The sequence below is a fragment of the Chrysemys picta genome, chromosome 1 (assembly GCF_011386835.1).
Source record: "Chrysemys picta bellii isolate R12L10 chromosome 1, ASM1138683v2, whole genome shotgun sequence".
NCBI classification, from domain to species: Eukaryota; Metazoa; Chordata; order Testudines; family Emydidae; genus Chrysemys; species Chrysemys picta.
The window spans coordinates 184,326,487-184,342,779 of record NC_088791.1 but is presented as its reverse complement, the minus strand read 5'-3'; positions in this window follow the sequence as shown (position 1 = coordinate 184,342,779).

Below are 16,293 nucleotides of genomic sequence, written 5' to 3'. Positions count from 1 at the left end.
GGAGTGGTAACGATGAACATCAAGTAGCTGCTTCCCAGTTAAGCAACAAGACACTCTCCTTCTCCCCCCTGGGCTGAGAGCACTGCCTGCCTGTGAACATTCAGACTTTAACATCTTTTTTTATTGATTACAAAGCTACACGTATAAATCACTCTTGAGGACAAAAGCAGCCATAGTCAATCACCATTTGGATGGGAATGCTCTGTAGAATTAGCTCTGTTGCACTTCTAGGTTGTTGTGGGCAGGTACCTTGGGTTGCAGCTTCAACCACATAATGCTTCCTTCATAAATCCTTACCTACCCATGTCTTTGAAGAGAACCATTTCCAAAGTGTATTTAATGAAATATCTGCTTTCCAAAGTATCCTAGTCTTATACACAGTACAGTACCTGTTAGCAGTTCCTGTGGTGATTAGGATGATTGTGATTTATTGTCTACATGGCATATAAAACCTTTTGCATACCTACAAGGTGATTTATAAGGAACACAATATTTTGCCATTACTTCCACTGGATCGGTTTAGTATAGTAATGTCACGTGAAGGCACTGAGAAAAGCCAACATGAAAGGAAATGTATAATGGTGACAGCTGTATTGACATGCCATGCATTCTTCATAAAGCGTCCCCTGTAACTAGAAATACACTGCATTATTTTGTCATTCCATCATTTTAATACCTATAAAATGCCATAACATTATTAGACAATGTAAAAGTCTTTCTTTTGTTGCTTATGATTTATAGCTAATATCTATTTAGAAAAATTGGATTTGTATTTATATCTGCATACATACAGGTAATGTGTGTTGAAACCTGAATTTCTAATAGGAAGTTTAAAGTAAATAGGATTTTTTTTCTTTCTGACTTCAGTAACATCAATTTAGTATATGCTTGAATAAGTGAACGTGTAATAGTCATGTCTTTCATACCTTTTTCAGCAGAAAGCACAGGCATATTGGTCCAGACCCTCAACTATCACTGAGAACTGCTCAGTGCAACTCAAGAGGAGTGTGTGTGCCTGCAGGTGTGTGAAGACAAGTAGCTTTCAGAAGCCTTTGTGCATTCTCCTGATCCTTGGCGAAAGCATACTGCCCTGGCCCCTTAGCATAACAATGTAGCCTGAGAACTGTTCTAAGTTCTGTTGATTGTCAGTGATGCTGAGAAGCTGGGGATTGCTGGGCCACAGTGACATTCTGGTCTTACCTCCTTTCCTCTAGCTACATTCCTGAGCCATGTCCAAAGGAATGGCATTGTCATAGAAGCTACTATGTATGTCATCAGCAGATACCCTCCCACAGGGGAATTCTCCCGGGGCTGGGTACACTGTCTTTAGGGTGGCTTGTTTTCTTAATGTTCACCTAAGGCATGCACATAGACTATATTGCAACAATTCACAAAACACTGTCTTGGATCTTCCCTTCCTGCAGTAAAGTCCAAGGGAAGGAAATCTCTGTGAAGATCACCTGTGTTGTGGAATTCCCCCTCTTTTGCTCTTGGTGGTGGAGTTTGCCAGTGACTAGGCCATAGGATCCACTTCTAAAACTGGATCCCCAACATGCCTGTATATCTCCACTGGGTCTGCCCCTGGGTGGCTCTCCCATTGCTCTCATTACAACCCCAATGGTCAGGGTCAGCTGTCACTGTGAATGGGTGTCCATGCCCTCTCTTTGTACAGACCTCACTCCCACCGAGCACCTCTGGGATCCAGGAGGTGTGTGGTGTCTAGGAGGCAGGAGTGGACAGTGTTGCACAGACATGTTTTGTTCCACTGCTACACAGAAGAGAGGAAATCTGTGACTATAGGATTCCCTTGAGGCACAGATATGGGAGAAGTCGGAGGAACAACCTGGAACTATGTTGGTACACACAACACATAAGTAATCAATGATATATTGTGCTGCTCTTTGTTACTTTGAGCAAAACTTGACCTTTCCACAGTATGATAAATAAAATCAAGGGTTTAATGCCAACCTTCTACAAAATATCTTCCGTTCCTGCCGTATGTACCATTTATTAGTTTTCTTCAAGTCGATGCATGGCTTTTATATTTGGTTGCAATTAAAGCAGATGTTAAATCTACATAGCTGTGGCTTTCATCCGGCTACTTTTAAATGCAGAAGCATAGAAATATACATGAATATACTTCATTTTGTTTGCCTTTGTAGGCAGTATACAAATAACTAGTTGTGTATCAGTGTTTCTGTTATTCATCCCGAGGCACAATGTGCAACTGATTACAGAGTTATATTTTCTTTTTAAAAAGTGTAATTTATTTCTTACAGGACATATTTATGGATAGCTCAGTGGTTTGAGCATTGGCCTGCTAAACCCAGGGTTATGAGTTCAATTCTTGTGGGGGCCATAGAGGGAACTGGGATAAAAATCTGTCTGGGGACTGGTCTTGCTTGGAGCCTGGGGTTGGACTAGATGACCTCCTGAGGTTCTTTCCATCCCTGATATTCTATGATTTAGAGTGTATTTTATGGGAAAGCAGGGGCAACCAAGAAAGGGATCCTATCCAACTAAGGGGCATGGCATAGCTGTGCTGCTGGATCAGAACATGAAACAGAGTGACTAAGGGGCACAATCTAGTCCCTGTTTCCCCCTTGCTCTAATGAGGAAGTAATCTGTGCCTGTTCATTTGCTGGCATAGTATTCTTCCTTCTCTGTGCTGGCTCTGGTGCCATTGAGCAGTGAAGCAGAACCAAGGCTCCACCGATGGCTCATCCCTGCCTGCCTACTCTCTTCCCAGCTATATGATAAGCGGAGTTGCCAAGTGTGACGTTGTGCAGTCTATAGGGTTTTATAAAAATATAAGTGAATATAATGTAACTGGGATATGCTTCATGCAAAAGGTCTCTTGTAAGGTATCATTACAAAGCTCACAATCTACTGAGTGTGATCATCCTATTTGTAGAAATGTACCATTCTTGTATCTAAAACTAGAAATATAAAACATAACTCTGAGGGCCTATTGTAATTATGTCAAGTGTGGGCCATTAAGGATGGTTTGGAATCTTGATGACTCCCATTGTCTGCAGATGGCTGTATTTACCTGTGAGTCTTCCTGTATATGTGTGTGCTGGCAAGTGAGTAATGAAGTCTTGCAGTGACATGTGATCATGTCACCTGAACTGGAATCCATCTTTAACCTGGTGCTTTTCCAGTGAGGGAGGGTGGAAACCCCAGAGACAAAGGGTCCCCACCTTATGCAAAAGATATATAAAGGGGTGGAAGAGAACAAGGGAGAGAGGAGCCATCATGAAGAATCCCCTAGCTATCACCTGAGCTGCAACAAGAACTGTACCAGGGGAAAGAATTGTGCCCAGGCCTGGAAGGTGTCCAGTCTGAGAAAAAACTTACTGAAGCATCTCTGAGGGTGAGATTATCTGTATTCAGTTTGATTAGGCATAGATTTGCGCATTTTATTTTATTTTGCTTGGTGACTTACTTTGTTCTGTCTGTTACTACTTGGAACCACTTAAATCCTACTGTCTGTATTTAATAAAATCACTTTTTATTTAGTAATTTACTCAGAGTATGTATTAATACCTGGGGGAGCAAACAACTGTGCATATCTCTCTATCAGTGTTATAGAGGGCGAACAATTAATGAGTTTGCCCTGCATAAGCTTTCTGCAGGGTAAAACTGATTTATTTGGGTTTAGACCCCATTGGGAGTTGGGCATCTGAGTGCTAAAGACAAGCACACTTCTGTGAGCTGTTTTCAGGTAAACTTGCAGCTTTGGGACAAGTGATTCAGACCCTGGGTCTGTGTCTGGAGCCAGACGGGAGTGTCTGGCTCAGCAAGACAGGGTACTGGAGTCCTGAGCTGGCAGGGAAAACAGAAGCAGGGGTAGTCTTTGCACATCGGGTGGCAGCTCCCAAGGGGGTTTCTGTGATCCAACCCGTCACACCAAGCATCAGTGATATGTCTGCACAGTGGAGCAAGGGAGCTCCCTATGCCTTAGACCTTATTCCTTGCATTTGTGAGCAGCAAAGTCTGTGTGACTGACCCCAAATACAGTTTGCAGGGTTGAGAAGTTGGCCTGAAACTGAAAGGGAATTTGGGCAGGTATTGAAACTACAAGCTTTTAAGGACAAGAATCTCTGAATCTTCACCTGACATCATTACCAGAAGCACTAAATAGTGAAACAAATGATGTGCCACTATTCTCTCAAACAGACGTAGCTGTAAAATCCAGGATAACCTTCTCTTTGTTGCTGTTTTGAATTAGGTACACCAAAAGCAGGGTACACTTGTACATTTTTACAGTACAGCTGATAAGTCTGTATTTTTTTTCAGAAGGGAGAAGGAAATCTGGTGGTCTATAGCACTGAAGGTGAATATACATTCAGTAATTGCAGCTACTGGTCAAAATATGCCTAATATATAGTATCATAGGCCAATTTGATGGATCAGGTAAAGAAAGACATTAGTATAATGTGTAAGGAAGTAGAATTATGACTGATATAGGACTATTAATAATGCATTTCCTGGCTTTTAAGGGCTTAAAATCTCATCCTTAGCATTACATTAATGCAGTTTTTGTAATTACTATGGTTTTTAGTTCAACATAAATTTAGCACAATTAGAAAACAAATTAAAAATGTAGATAGACAGTTAGTTTGCTAAAGATTGGCATGTCAACGTAGGCTGTAATAACCATGGTTACATGTTGCGTTGTGGCACACTATCTACCAGTGTCCTACTCACATATGTGACCTACTGTACTTCAATAGTTAATTAGTTTGATTCTAAGATAGTATATTAAATGAAAATATAAACAATTTGACTCACTCTTGATGCTAAACTTCAGCTAGGCTTATTTTTAGATGTCAGTGTAGATTTATTTAAACTTTAGGTAAAGCTACATTCACCAATGCCTACAAAGCTAAAGCTAAATGTACAAGTAGTGAACAAACATCAGGTTCAGTTTGTGATGGTGGAGAGCAGTAAATTAATATATGTGGTTTCCTAGAGGCCATTGTTATAGGAGTTAGCCAACACCAATATGGAATTAATGTGAATTTTTATCAACAATTTTGTGTGCTGTCTTGCTTTATTTCTGACTTTATCCACCCCTTTCAGATGAACAAGTGTTACATGATTCACACTGAATTAGAAGTATAACTATGTAAAATTGCCCAATATTTTAAACATACAGATGTATCCCTTGTCCCCTGTTTATATTACAACAACAGTCAAATCAGGCATAATCAAAGTAACCTAAAGTAAATGAGGTCTTTGAATAACAAACATACCAGTATAATTAAGTATCTCCCTGTATTCTTTGACAAATCTCTGTGGTAAGACGGTTATGACCTGGCTATAAAAGCCCAATTTAGCTATCGATCAAATACTCTAGCCTGAAAGTTAATAAGTCTCTAGCACTGAATCCAATATTTCCTTAAACAACCAAAAACAACCAAAAAACTAATGCATGGATATTGGATTTGCAGTTGCGATGGATAATCAACTACAAAATGGCTTCCTTTTTTATAACAAGTGAATGGATTATAATTATCCTCTTTATGTATATTATACTATTTTGTGTTCAAGTAATTTACTGCATATTATCACCTGTCACTGTGTTGACTATTGAACATCCAGAAAAAAAAACCATAATTTACTAATTTACTAAAGTTTGAAAATTCAATATGAGAGCAGCTAATAGCTAAAAGGGGAAAATGTACAATGCATGCTTGTAAGCTCCCATTAGTTATTGCTTACTTACAGCAAAGCAGAGAGAAGCAGAAATCTCATGCAGGCTAATGGTGGAGGGCACGGCTGCTTTAGCAGAGTCGCGCTATTTTATACCAGCTGAGGATCTGGCACATCATATTTATAAAACTGACCCTTAGTTTTGATAACTAAGTTACATGGATTTAGAGATCACCTGCCATTTCAGAATAACTTTGAGTGTAAAGAGAATAAATGCTCTGCAGAAGTGCTATTTGTTAGTGGCATTCAGGAAGACAACACTGCATCCATTGTACTTAGTTCATATTTGGAAGATTAACCTTGCATTCATGAAAACAAGATTATTTTTTTAAAATTGAAACTGAAAGGAGTTTCAGGGAGGACAACAGAGCTGTGACTTAAAAAAAAATAATAGGAAAAATTGCAGAATCAGTGACAAAGCAAGACAGTTTAACAAAAGACTAACCTTAACTGGACCTCAAGTATTAGAAGCCAGATCCTAAATGGTATTTAGGTAACAATCTACCGTTTTAGGCACCTAAGTCCACCATTTAGGTACTACTAACATTTGCAAACCCCCCACTCAAGTGCCACTTAGCCCCGTAGATGCATAAATTTCCACCAGTCAGCATTCACAAAGCCACCTAAGCCTTGTCGCCATTACCACCCCTCAGGTAACAAACAGGTAGGAGTTTTAGCTCAAGCCAAAGTCTCAAAGGCCTGTAAGTGAAATTCTGAAATGAAGAGGAAGTAACACCTATCTCATCAACAGGCCTGATCCTGTAGGCATACTGTGAGCACAGCTAACACCTGATACCTATCAGGTCCTGCTGCAGGAGGGACAAATGCAGGCTGCCAATAGACGGAAATGACAGCACCCCTAAAAATATAGCTGGGGAGGAGTACAGATAAGTGCAGGGTGAGTGTGAGAGAGGTACTCAGCATGAGCAGGAGGGAGAGATGGTTTCAGCTGAAAGGGCACAGGACATAAGATGCTCACCAGATTTAGATGTCTAAATCCAGGAGAGGGTTCATGGCTGAGGATCCAGACTGGAAGGAGGTGCCCATCAGGGACACATACCAGGGTGGCCACGTAAGTGCCTAAAACTGTCCTCTCACCTCAACATTTCACTCTTGCCTAGTTTAGGTGGCTCCCTGCTCAGTGTGCTGTCTTGTGAGGATCACTTTCTTAGGCACCTCACTCTTCCCATGCATCTTATGAGGAGCCTGGGCACCTAGCTTAAGGCTGAAGATTCCACTATGGGTTGGGCACCATAACAGGGAGCAGTGTCAGGCAGTCAGGCATGGGCATGCAGTAATCCAAATCCAGATCCAAATTTTGCAGCTTGGACTTTATTCCATTTTGAAGACTGAAAGAAAACTTCCTTGTCATCAGGGGCGGCTCCAGACACCAGCCCACCAAGCACGTGCCTGGGGCGGCAAGCCGCGGGGGGGCTGCCTGCCGGTTGCTGTGGGGGTGGCAGTCAGGGAGCCTTCGGCAGCATGCCTGTAGGAGGTCCGCCAGACCCACGGCTTCAGCTGCAATTCGGCGGTGGGTACGCCGAATCTGCATTACCAGCGGACCGCCAAAAGCCCCCTGACTGCCGTGCCATGCTTGGGGCAGCAAAATACATAGAGCCACCCCTGCTTGTCATCATCAGAGATACTAAAAATAATGTATGACTGCTACTTTTAACAGTTGGAAAAAATGTAAAGAACTCAAGAAAGTGCTTGTACAATTGAAATGGGCTTAAGAACTAAAATGAGCTTATATTTTCCTCTTCTAGCTCAACTGAAAGCTGATTCTACCAAACAACTGTATATTTTTGTCCCTAGCGGAAGCTGTCCATTGCCCAGAAAGCCCAAATGAGACAGAAAAATTTACCGTTAGGTATTTCAATGGTAAAGAAAGATTGAACATGTACTTTAGAATTTTTTTCCACTGATTGAACTTGTAAGGCTTTTTTAACTACTTGCCTCTCCCATTTTTTTTTAATTTACTTTTGCTCTGAGTCACTTACTTTATAGTTGGCTGATTTAAATTGGATGGTTTAATTACTTAATTTTCAAAAAGCTATACATTATCTGGCAGTTTCTAAAAACTATCATGTGAATATGCTGCAAGTTAGGCATACCAAGTTTACAAATCCAGACACCTGGGGCCAGATTTCAGTAAAATACGTACACATTTGTGCACCCAGTTGCAGTTACCACGCATGTGACTGGCCATTTGGATATGCAGGTGAAGTAAATGGTGTCAAAGTCAGATTCAGGATTCACAGTTTGTCAGACCACTCTGTTTATTAGCAAAGCTCTCTGCTAATACACCCAGATAATGTGAGCACCATGCAAGACTCAAACTATCTTATTTATACAGATAAAGGGGTGGAAAATTTAACAAGATAACAAAAGGAAGCAGAACTGATAAGTTTACCTGGGGCTAGACATACATATCTTATTTCCTTACTAACTATTACCGATCTCCTGTTAATGTCCCACCATTAGCTTAAGTGGACCCATTGTTTCATACCTTAATGTTTCTCTTCCTGACATCTATATTTCAACATTCCTTATTCCTGCTTAAAGGAACATACAGCATTTCTATAATCCATTCTATTTTTACAATATAATTCATTCTACTTTCACAATCACTCCTTTTGGTCAAGCTACGCAATGACCAACAATTACTGGGTTCCACATATCAATTGTTCTTTATCTCTTTTGTTCATCAGTGATATTTAAAATCATCATATTAGCACTCTGGTTTGGGGCAGTTGGCTGGGTGGCATGTCTTACACAATTTTGGATGCAACAGAAGATTAACTGAAAACATACAACAATCATTAGGATTCCAAACAGGATAGTCAGGGCTCCCTGACACAACCAGTTTCCTATGCCAGAGAAATTGAACAGGTTACTTAGCCACTTCCATAAAGAACTCGGCTCTTCATGGGGAAGATATGTGATTTGTTCTAAGTGGCTAGCGCGATCTATTACCTCATTGGTGTTGTCAGGTATATACACACAACATTCTTTTCCAATGAGAGCACAGGTCCCTCCTTTGGCTGCCAGCACTATGTCCAATGCCTGACGGTTTTGGAAGGCCATCTGTTGGATCGCCCCTGTTTCTTTGGCCAGGGCTCTTAAACTTTCTCCAGTTTCATTTGCCATTATTTCAACTACTGTTTGTAATCTCAGGAGCTTTTTTTGCATGGTGTATTACTCCCCCAAATGGGATTAAGGAACTGCCAATGGCCTCTTCCCAGGTTAAGGGGCTTTTGTTATTTACATACCATTGGGCATCTGATAAATCCCTTCTTTTTCGCCTGAAATTGTGGGAAGAGTCGGGTGGGATAACAGATACCTGACCAGTTAGCTGGTAGTGCGGTATAAGCCTTGGTGCCACAAACCCAATGATGGCCTATTAAGGCCGGGAAGGGTCGGTTGCACCCATTTGTCATATAGGTATTTGCAAAGGAGGAGTAATATCCCTCAAAGGGCACAGGGTAATTCTCCTTACGAGGAGTGGTGTTATTTGCATTGCATTAAAAGACTGTATTGTTTTCACTAAGGTTACTGTAGGGGGAACATGAGATTGATTTCTCTGTTTGATCCCAGGTTGAGAAAAAATTCAGATCCCCATACCCGGCCCGCCACTTTTTAGTTTTGCTTGAATAATCCCATATACCATTGGCCACAATATGCTGAAGGCAACGGCTTTTTTCCGGATCCAGCCCTGTCCCATTATACACCCAACACCAATGACCTTTTCCCTCCATCACACTTATCCATTTAGATACATTTATTCCCACCACTTCCCAAGTGTCATTGCTGTTCCATGTTTTGTTAAATGGACGAGGTCCTCCAATGAGGTCTGGGGAATTGAGTGGGATTGCCAGGACAGGAACACCAGTTTGAGAGTGGGCTGGGATGTGGCTGCAGACCCAGCAATTGGAAATATTAAGGGTCTGAGCTATCCACACTTACTGCTGGATAAAATAATTGTCATCGTGGTCTCCCCAGACCTTAAGACACCAGCAGCTGAGGAACAGCCACCACTAGAGGCGCATGTTGGAGGCAAGGCCCTTCTGGTTCTGACAACCTCAACTGAGGGAACCGCAGTCACGGTTTTATGTCCACCAGGCAGCAGGCACTAGGATCGCTACTGCTTCTTTTTCGGCCTTGCTTTAGGTCGTCGTCTGCTTCTGGCAACCCTTACGAGAGCGTAGATTGTAAGGTATTGCAGGCTGTTCCACTACGTCTTCTTCTGGAGTCAAAATTGACTCTGCGTAGTCCTGAGGTGATGATTGGTTCGCTGGGGGTGGTGCCTTCTTACACTGCGAAGCATGTATCCACGCTGCAATGTCAGATGATTTAACAGCTGTCTGGGTAGTAAGCAGTACCTGATAAGGATCCTTCCACCGGGGCTCCAGGGCGTGTTTTCGATGATGGTGCCTTACGTAGACCCAATCACCTGTCTCAAGGTTGTGACAAGCATCAGAGGTGGGTTCCGTCGGCCAGGCGGCTCAAACCTGTGAATGGAAGTGACTTATGGCTTGCATTAATCTCTTGCAATATTGAAGGAGTGTACTGTGAGTCAAATTCAAGTCTGGGACTGGAGTAATGGTAGCCATAGCTCGCATAGGGCGTCCCATAACAATTTCAAAAGGACTCAATTTATGCCTTTGGGACGGAGTGGATCGCATTTCCATAAGGGCCAGTGGTAAAGCTGCTGGCCAGCTTAACCCTGTAGAGTCACAAATTTTAGCAAGCTTATTCTTAAGTACACCATTTCATCTTTCAACTGCACCTGCACTCTGTGGGTGGTAGGGATAGTGCAACAGGTGTGTGATATGTAATACACGATCCAGGTGTTGAACAAGTTGTCCGGTAAAATGTGTACCCCAATCACTGGAGAGAATGGCAGGAATTCTCTTGGCAGGCGTAATATGATTTAACAAACATTTGGCAACAGACAGTGAGTCAGCCTTGCGACAAGGAAAGGCTTCAATCCAAACAGAAAATAAACAAACCATAACCAAAATAAATTCATATTGTTGACACTTAGGTATTCGTACAAAATCAAGTTGCAAATGCAAGAATGGTGCTTTGGGCAGGCCCCAGAACCCCTGGGTCACTTTTACAGGTTTACCAATATTGTGGCTTTGGCAAGTGATACAGGCGGCACAGTAGTGGGCTGCAAAAGAGCTGGAATGGGGGGCCCACCATCCTACCTTAGTTTCAACAGAGACCATCCCCTCCTTTCTGACATGCGAAACACCATGTAGCAGGGCGGCCAGAGACGGGTAGAGTGAAAAGGGGGCCACAAAGGCATCAGTAGGCAGACGCCAAAGGGAATCAGGATGTAGAGAGCAATCTTGGGCAACCCAGGAGTCTTTTTCGGTTTCTGCGGGGGAGTCTTGGAGCAGGGTGAGGTCAGTGAGGGACGGCAGTGGTATAGAAACAGAAAGGGAACCTAGAAATGCATCTGGGGAAGGTTCTATGGCAGCAGCATGTTTAGCAGAGGCGTCAGCAAATGCATTACCCTTAGCAACATCAGTATCCGCCGTCGAGTGGCCAGGGCACTTAACAATAGCTAGGGCAGATGGAAGTAAAACTGCATACAGGAGAGTAGCGTTGTAGGGGCCATTTTTGATAGGGGTACCGGCGGAGGTAAGGAAACCCCGAGCTTGCCAGAGGGTGCCAAAGTCATGTACAACCCCAAAAGCATAGCGGGAGTCAGTGTAAATGCTGGCGGAGCATCCCTCTACCAAAAAGCAGGCACGGGTGAGGGCAACTGATTCAGCAACTTTTGCTGAGGTTAAAGAAGGTAAAGGCGCAGCTTCTAGCGTTTCAGAGAGTGACACTACAGCGTATCCTGCAAGGAGCCGACCTTGGTTGTCTCGAAAACAGGAACCATCAGTAAACAAAACAAGGTCAGAGTTAGGGAGAGGGACATCAGAAAGGTCTGAGCGCGAGACAGTGACAGCAGAAACAGTTGCAAGGCAGTTATGGGGATCACTGTCATCAGACAAAGGAAGGAGAGTGGCAGGGTTTAACTAAGAACAACGCTTTATGGTGATATACGAAGCCTACAACAGTAAAAGTTTGTACCTGGTAAGGCAGGTGGAGGAGAGGTGGCCTGTGTTACATTGTAGCAGGAGAGTTTCCACAGAGTGAAGGACCATGAGGGTAAGAGGAGAGCAGAGGACAAGGGATTCGGACATTTCGACTAGGCGCACTGCGGCAGCCACAGCATGCAAGCAGGGAGGTAAGCCTTGGGCAACAGGGTCCAAAGTGGCAGAGAAATAAGCCACTGGGTGGTTTTTGTCTCCGTGCATCTGAGTGAGAACTTCAAGTGCACACCCAGATTGTTCGTGGCAGAAAAGGGTAAAAGGCTTAGAATAGTCTGGCAGCCCAAAAGCGGGGGCAGAAGCCAAACCCTGTTTGAGGGAAACAAAGACAGAGTAGGCCTCAGGGGGCCACGGCATGGGGTCTGGCACAGAGAATCGAGTGAGTTCCTGGAGAGGTTTTGCAAGGGAGGCATATTGGGGAATCCGTTGCCTGCAAAATCCAGCCATGCCCAAAAACTTTCGGACCTGGCGTGGGGAGCTGGGTCGGGGAAAGCTAAGGATAGCTTGGACATGGGTGGGAGAAAGGGTATGGGAACCCTGGGAGAGGAGAAAGCCAAGGTATGTGACAGAGGCTTGACAGAGCTATAGCTTAGAGCGAGAAGCCTTGTGACCCTTGTTTGCTAAGGCAGTAAGGAGCACTAAAGAATCAGTTTCTGAGGCAGACAACGAAGGGGAACAGAGGAGTAGATCATCTACAGCCAAGTTTACATAACAGATCCCGACCCAAAAGGTTTACCGGAGTGGAATCAGAGAGAAGGAATGCATGATCCATGGAAAGGGGACCAACCTGGACCGGTAGAGGTTTTGAAAGGGGATAAGGGGTTGGGACTCCCGTAATGCCCACAGTGGACACAGTTTTTCCAGAGCGGGGAACCGCAGGCATGTTGGTAGTATGAACTGCAGAGAGCGAAGTTCCCATATCAAAAAGAGAAAGATCATTGATAGTCAAAACACATTCACCCGTGAGAGGTAGTAAAGGAGCTAAAATTTTCTGAGGTTCCCCGGCGTCCCGTCATTGCTGTGGGACAAAGTCAGGCTGGGGACTGTCGGGCTGTGCCGACAGGGGGTCTAGCTGGTTGTTTACAGAGCTATTAGGCTGGCACGGACACTCGTTCTTCCAATGTCCGGGCTGCTTACAGTAATAACAAACATCCCGAAAATCCGAAAATCCAGTTCCACGTCCTCTCCCGCCTCTCCCTCGACCATGTCCCCATCCCCGGGACTGGTTGCCCTGCCCTGAATAATGCTGTATTTGCAGGGCCATTAACTTTTGGGAGGACTGTTCCTCCTTTCCTTTTAGAGTGCGATGGCAGTGCTCTGCCACTGTTTGCAATTTGTCCATGGTTTCAGTCTCCCACCCAACACTTATTCTCTTTAGCATACTGCCAATATCAGGTAGGAGGCCATTAACAAACGCATGAGCCAGGGCGCCCTTTCCATTTTCACCCGGTTGCTGTATACCAGAATGTTGCAGAAAAACATCAGTCAGTCAGGTGTGATAGTTGCCCAGGCTTTCTCCCTGTCGCTGTTTACAGCAATATATGGCTGTCCAGTTGGTTTTAGGCGTCCATATTCGAGGGATGGCCTCATGTAGGTTTTTAGCTCGGTCTTTACACTTTTTTTCGGTATTCAGCATCAGGACCGGTGTCTGGCAAAGTAGAGTGGCGCTCACTGACGGGCCAATTGGCTGCTGTGAGCCATTTTGCATGCTCGCTAGGGATTACAAGTAGCTTGCACAGCTGCAGGAGGTCTGCTTCAGAGGATTCATAGGTGGTGCACACTAACAAAAATTCCTCTGCAAATTTGGTAGGATTTTTCAGGGGCTTCGGAAAGCCTTTTACAATAGAATGGAGCTCTGTATGAGTCCAGGGTTTATAGCTCCAAGTGGGACCCTCTTGTTGGCCCTCAGTATGCAGTATTCGGAGGAGAGCCTGGATAGTTTTAGAGCCAGAGCGCAAGTGTTGGGCCCAATCAGTATCCAGGCTATCTTTGTATGTATGGGGGAAAGCAGAGGAGTCAGGCAGACTGGAGAGTTTTGGGGGAACATTTTTTTTTCTTTATGGGTCTGAGCAGTACCAGAGGAATGGGTCTGGGCAGTATTGGACGATCCGGACTGGTCTGAACTGGAGACCCCTGGGAGTTGTTCCTGAACTGGGGAAGTTGGTGACTGTCTATTGATTCGACGCAAGGCTGCAAGCCAATTAATGCATCTTTCTCATCATCGTCCTCTTCCACAATGAGATGGGAGTATGAAGGGGGTTGGGATCGATCCGAGTCTTCTCAGAGAACGGGGTAAAGGGGAGCGCTCGGTCTGGTGGTGGGAGAGGAGGCTTCCGATAAAGCTTTTAACTTATAATTTGAATCTTTGAGAGAGGCAAGTTTTGATTCTGTCCACCTACGATTTGCCTCTTCCCAACACTGCATGAAACAATCATCCTCTCCTTTTGCCAATTTTGTTTTAGGTTGGCCGAGTTTGTCTTTTAAGACATCCACTCGGTCTTTGCCCCAAGATCCTAACAGTGGCCACTGAATTTTGGGATTCCCCTGAGTTAGCCTAGACAATTTTTCTGAAATTTACAGGAGTCCAGACCCTTCCTAAAATGCATAAAATGAGCCGGCATTCCTTTAGGGAACTGTCCCGACTTAGATGTCTAGTTACCCATCCAGGAGGACTTCACACACCAATCGCACAAGAAGGAAATTTGGGTTTGTCAGAGCAATGCCCGGTGCAACGCACAGAAGGAGCCCACAGGCTACTGCCTCAATCGCCCTTGCTTTCACACCAAGGGTTTTACCCAAGGCGCGGTGCGGCTGCGATTGTGCAGATTTCACTCACTCAGACCGCGGGGACAGGAACCCTTTGGTTGGCCGATCCCCGGACGGAGACGGCGCCCAGACTCAAACACTCCACAGGGAGGATGGATAGACACAGAGACAGGACAGTCCTCAGTCCAGACAAAACACAGAAATAATTATCTGACCAGAATCCTGATGTCAGATCCTGGGATCCCTACCAGAACAGTGTGGGAACTAACAGGTTTGATGGCATAGACTTCACTGTGGTTGTGCACCCTTCCGTTCTGGCAGAGGACCGCTCGGGCCAAATGCCCAGGTGCCGGCTGCCACAGTCATCCTACAAAAACGATCAGGAATCACGCGGCCCCAATGAAGATGGTTGCCATCTCAGTGGAACCTCCAAATTGTCAAAGTCAGATTCAGGACTCACAATGGGTATGCCAATTAGGTATGCAAACAAGTAAATAAAGATCTCATTAGTTAGTGCTGGAGCACTGAATCCAACCAGAGCAGGAATTGCATCTCTTACAAAATATCAGGATGAAAGTTATTTCACCTACAAAATTGCGCTATGCAGGATGAAACTGAAGTCAATGAAATGGTGATCTATAGAGGGCCAGGACATCAGCTATTGTGTATCTGCCCTGATTGTTCCCTTCCTAACAAGTTTAGCTCATTATTCAGTTATTACTCTAAGACCGTTTTTTCAACTGTTGACCCCTACAAAATTTTAAATGGAGGTGCAGATCCCTTTGGAAATCTTAGTCATAGTCTGTGGATCCCCAGGGGTCCGCAGACCACAGGTTGAAATCCATTGCTCAAATGATGCTTTACAGACTTATCTTAAACTTACAATCATTTTGTCCACTGATTTTAATTCTGTGGAAATGTTACTGTGTTCCAGAAATAGTGGCGCTTCCATCTTACATTGTCTGTTAAGAGATTGTTAGAGTGACCAGGTGGGTGAGGTAATATATTTTGTTGGACCAGCTTCTCTTAGTGAGAGAGATAAGCTTTCGAGCTTATAAAGAGCTGAAGACCTCAGGAAGAGCTCTGTGTAAGTTCAAAAGCTTGTCTCTCTTACCAACAGAAGTTGGTTCAATAAAAGAAATGACCTCACATACCTTGTCTCTCTAATATCCTGGGACCAGTATGGCTACAACAACTCTGCATTCAAGAGACTGTTGGGATTATTAGTGTTCATGCCATCCAATTCCTGATTCAGCTGCCTTAAAAATCCACAGGCGAACTCTTTAATTAGTCTCATAATTGCTCTCATCCATAGGGTTTAAATGTGTAATGCCAGTTAAATAATTTTCTATACCTTTGTGTCTATATGAACTCTCATTTCCTTCAGTGCAACCTGATCAGGAGTTGGTTCAAGACTGTTTTCTTCAATAGACACCTCATATATACTGGTGCCTTGCTGACCACTGGTATTTAAGATTCCCTCTTCCGGGAACCATACTACATGGAGAATGATGCACCTGTCTCTCTATGTGTTCTCCAAGTCTTTCTTCATTCTTCATTTGTGTAAATAACACCAGCATAACCCTAGACAATACATTAATATATTTGTTAGAGATAACACAGATATTACCTTATTTTTTGAGTATCTCTTCTGATACAGGTTTGAAACAGATTCAGTCAATAAGACAAGCAT